Here is a 4,604-nt window from a genome sequence, read left to right as displayed (position 1 = left end):
CGTACACTACATATTCCGATTTTCTTGTTGCAAAGATAATCGAGAGAAGGGTTTATTAACTCTTAATCTATATCATTCAGAAGGTATTCTGTTGGTATCATGGTGTTGTGTGGTGTACTGTGGTTTAGCGTTATGGTTTATCAACTCTTAATACAAAAGATGAATAAGGTTGGAAAGTGTAGATTGCTATATCAGTTGTCTAAAGTAAATAAAAAAGTATTTAAAGAGAACAAAAAATACTCTAAAGTGAACCTATTAGCTCAAGTGGTACAGCATTTTGCGGATGCATAGAGATGTAGGTTCGATTCCTACATAGGTTACCTCTAAAAAGAAAAACAAAACATTCTAAAGTAATTCAAAAAATCTCAAAAGTATATCAAAAAAACTAAAAAGTAAATCAAATTAGCTCTAAAATATACAAACAATAAATTGGGTTTGGAGGCCTTGACTTTTTATTAAATCGAAAAACTTCAAAAATGTTGTCATCTTTTTTAAAAACTAAAAAGTAATTCATGATATTGGTGCATGTTTTCCACACTTGCAGAAATGACTCCTGATGGTTATATGTATTCTAATTGATGGCATATTTTAATAATAATTTGTTATAAGCAGTGTCTAAATTTGCTATGGTCTCATGACCTCTCTTCTCTTAGTGGTTGGAATGTGTCCATGAAATTGGAGAGGGAGATGATTTGAAAGGAAAGCATAGACATTGAAGGCATGGCTCTATGGTTCTAAATTTCTGCTGTTTATGGTCATGATGGGATTAAATTATAGGTGATAGGATACTCTAATAGATGCTTGTGTTCTCTTGCTCCTCTTGTCTTTGATTCATCTAACTTTGGGTTTGTGATTGAGTTTTTCTGACTGTTAGTTCTAGATAAGCTGTTTGGAATTAACAAGTTTGTATGCAATAAAAAACTTAGTTATCCTAAAAGTTAAAAAAAAAATTAAATTTGAAGTAAATTAAAAAAAACTTTAAAGTAAACCTATATTCTCCCGCTCCTCTTTTGTCTTTGATTCATCTAGGCTTGGGTTTGTGTTAGAGTTTTTATGACTGTTAGTTCTAGATAAGTTGTTTAGTAAATAAAATCGAATTTAAAGTAAAAAAAAAAAAAAAAAAAAAAAAAGCTTTAAAGTAAACCTATTATTAGTTCAGGTGTTAGAGCAATATGCATATGCATAGAGGTGTAGGTTCGAATCCTATATAGGTTATCTCTAAAAGTAAATAAAATATACTTTTAAGTAAATCAAAATATTGTAAAAGTAAATGACCAAATCTCAAAGTGGGGTGAATAAAAAATAATTTTATGGTCTCTACAGTAAATAAAATAAATATAAAGTAAATAAAAAAGACTTTAAAGTAAATCGAAATATTCAAAAAGTAAATATGAAAATTTCAAAATTAGAGTGAATAAAAAAAAAATAGTTTCATCTAATAAACAAACCTACGTGGGATTCGAACCCACATCTTTTGTGCATTCGCACAATGCTCTACCTGTTGAGCTAGTAGGCTAGTGTATATTCCACATTAAAAGTTGAACAAAATTACTCAAAAGTAAATAAAAAGTACACAAACGTAAATCATAATAGCTTAAAAGTAAATAAAAAACACTAAAAAGTAAATCAAATATCGTCAAAGTATATTACTAGAATTAATATTAACACAAAAGTAAATAATATTAACTTAAAACTAGGTAATATTTACTCAAAGTGAGCTTGATTAGATAATTGAGTTAATTAATCTACATGTTCATATATTTAATCATTGGATAAGTGAGTTTGAATTTCTAGTAATAAAAGTAGATTCAAAATAATTTAAGTAAATAAATTATTTCTTGAACTAAATAGAAAAGAAATTCACCTTCTATACTTCTGAAATCAGAGGAAGACAAAGAAGAGTGAGCGGAAGAGCAGGCATGTGACTTGCAAGAGAGAAGAGACTATAAAGAAGCACAAATTATGTCCCACAATCTCATTGACCCAAAAAAAAAGATTACATCCAGGCAACTGAATTTAGAGTATTCTGACATGACTAACTGATTTCAGGATCACAACTTTTCTAAGAACTACACTAATGGGGGAAAAAATACTTGACAACATGCTCATTTGAAAAATAAATTCCTAGACATATATAATGAAATAACACAACTACTTAAAATCTTGGTTACTACCAAAACAAATCCCTATCAAAACAAGAAAAACCTCTGCTTCAACTCTGGTCTTCAACCGCAGCTACCTCAGCTTCCTCGGCAGCAGCTGCCATGATTTGGTTAAAATCCGCTGACTTCTCCAGTAAAATCTCTATCTGAAAAATAGACTCACAATCATCAGAAAATCAGAGTACAAGCTACGATTAGGCCTATTTCTTTTTGTCTCAATAAAATGAGTTTCAAGAATTATAAGTTCAAATAATGGCTATTATATTAAGTTTTAAGCGAAAAATAAATAATAACAGGAGCCAATTACGTTTAGATAAGTTAAAATTTAGAAGAAGGTACTAAGCACACGAAAGGAGTTAGGTGAAACAGGCCCTTAGTTCACCAAAAAAATCGAATTCATGCATAACAATGCATATTAAAGTAAAATAGTTCATAGAAAAGAGAGCTAGCAAAAACCAGCCATACCTTTGCCTTCTGGACTGGCCGACCTCTTGATCATCCTTTATATCAACAGTAGATGTCATGATCTCTGCAAAATTAAACCAACTTAGATTATCATGAGCTCAAATATGTGTATTATACATCAGTTCTCAATAAAAGAAAGTAATTACTCTTCTCAACAGCCAACCCACCATTTTTGAGAATTTCTGCAACACTTACAACTGTAGCACGCAATAGCTACATGCAATTTATTCAAAAAAAAGGAAATATAAGTCAAAGCAACAAACACCAACAAGGAAACACGAAAATCAGTTATAAAAATTCAATCAAAATAGTTTTGTAAGACTAGCACCCTAGAATATAGAACTTGATAGCCAATTATAAGGCAAGCTCACTAGCCTGAACTATATAACCATCATACGCCTAGAAAAAACTACACAATGAGTCAGTCAATGACTACATGAACTAACAAAGAGGAGATCAGGATCTTTCTACATGAAAGGCTTTGCTCCACCCTACCCCCACCATCCACCAAGGCCCCAACCCTCCCCAAACAAAAATATGGTGCCAACCAAACTACATATCTAGTAGAAAGGAAACCACATCAGTATGTGCAGTCCCCTACAACAGCTAAGAGGTTCACCGTATCAAACATCACAAGATCACAAAGAAATTCATGAAAACAAGAGCAAGATATATTAATGACTATCTGCAGCACCAAAAAAAAAAAAAAAAAAAGCTCACTCCATTCGCTACCAATCAAAACAATATCCCAACTCTCAAAAGACCACTCACTTTATAAATGAGGACATCCATGAGTAAAAAACTTACATATCAAATCAGCCAAGTGCCTTCAAAAACATACTAGTAAATTTTTACTGACAACAATTACAATAAAAGACTGAAAATTTAATTCATTCCAATCTACATACCAATAGAATTTGCAATTTCTGAAGGTATAGATTTAAAATTTTATCATTTTGCATGGAATTGGACCATATACAAATCTTGAATATATTGGACTAGTTAATAAGAATTTTCTTATCCAGGACAAAGCTCTGCTTACTCATCCTATTTTAGTAACTTAGGGGGCTAGCACTTTGAAAGTGGAGGGATGGGTATGGGATCCAAGACTTTCAAAATGCCTCTAGTGGAGATTGAACCCCCAATTCAAGCTTAGAAGGTATAATCCTTATCATTAGGTCAAGCTTAAAATGATATTGAATCATTAGTCATTAATAAAATTTAACAGTAATCTGCTTGCTTGTTTTACTTTAAAAATTCATACGGAGTATTTTGCCCCACCTAATGGTTGCTACAATGTAATCATTTCTTAATCCAGTTTACTAAAGTTTCAATATATCATATTAATAATATGATTCATCTTTGAATTCAATTGGTTAATTTAGTTTGCCTGTTCAACTTAACTTCTCTTCATCAATTTTTCAGTAAATTTCCCCTACAAAAAGTTATAGTTGAACTATTCCTCTGTTCAACAAACAAAGAACATAATTACATGGCAATTGCACAAAGTTAACATATACCAGTACTATCAATATTATTGATCATATCTATGCTTCCCTCTCAAATCAAAATTAATTGTAGCAGCAGCACTGCATTTCCTTTGTCAAATCCAATTGTATTCAATTATTAAAGGGTCAAAACGAATATAAACATATCATTCAAATCATTATTAGCTTCAATAATAACAAAAAAAAATATCCATAAATGATACTAGGGATTGAGCATCATATGAAGTGGCAGTGACGAATCCAATTCTGCAAAATTGACTAATCTCCATCTAGTTTTAGCTCACCATCTAGTTTTAGCTTATTACAAGCTACAATATGACCTCTCAAACATCCAGCAATAGAATCAAAATTAATAAAACATCAACCAAAAATAAGAATGACCATAGACAAATTCAATTGAAAACCTAACCAAACACAGAAAATTTGATTAAAACCTATTTTTTGACATTAAACAAAACCTCTAAAATCA

General features: G+C 30.9%; 1 long non-coding RNA gene across 1 annotated transcript; it reads right to left on the bottom strand.

Moving 5' to 3' along the window:
- Nucleotides 1-1,949: 1,949 nt before the first annotated feature.
- Nucleotides 1,950-4,096, bottom strand: LOC110683249. The gene is made up of 2 exons (XR_002503582.1): nucleotides 2,774-4,096; nucleotides 1,950-2,691 (listed from the first exon to the last, which is right to left on the bottom strand). It is a non-coding gene; the product is annotated as an uncharacterized LOC110683249 (long non-coding RNA).
- Between the last annotated feature and the right edge of the window lie 508 nt (nucleotides 4,097-4,604).

Source organism: Chenopodium quinoa, unplaced genomic scaffold (assembly GCF_001683475.1).
Source record: "Chenopodium quinoa cultivar QQ74 unplaced genomic scaffold, ASM168347v1, whole genome shotgun sequence".
NCBI lineage: Eukaryota > Viridiplantae > Streptophyta > Magnoliopsida > Caryophyllales > Amaranthaceae > Chenopodium > Chenopodium quinoa.
This window is presented reverse-complemented; position numbering and strand designations above follow the sequence as displayed.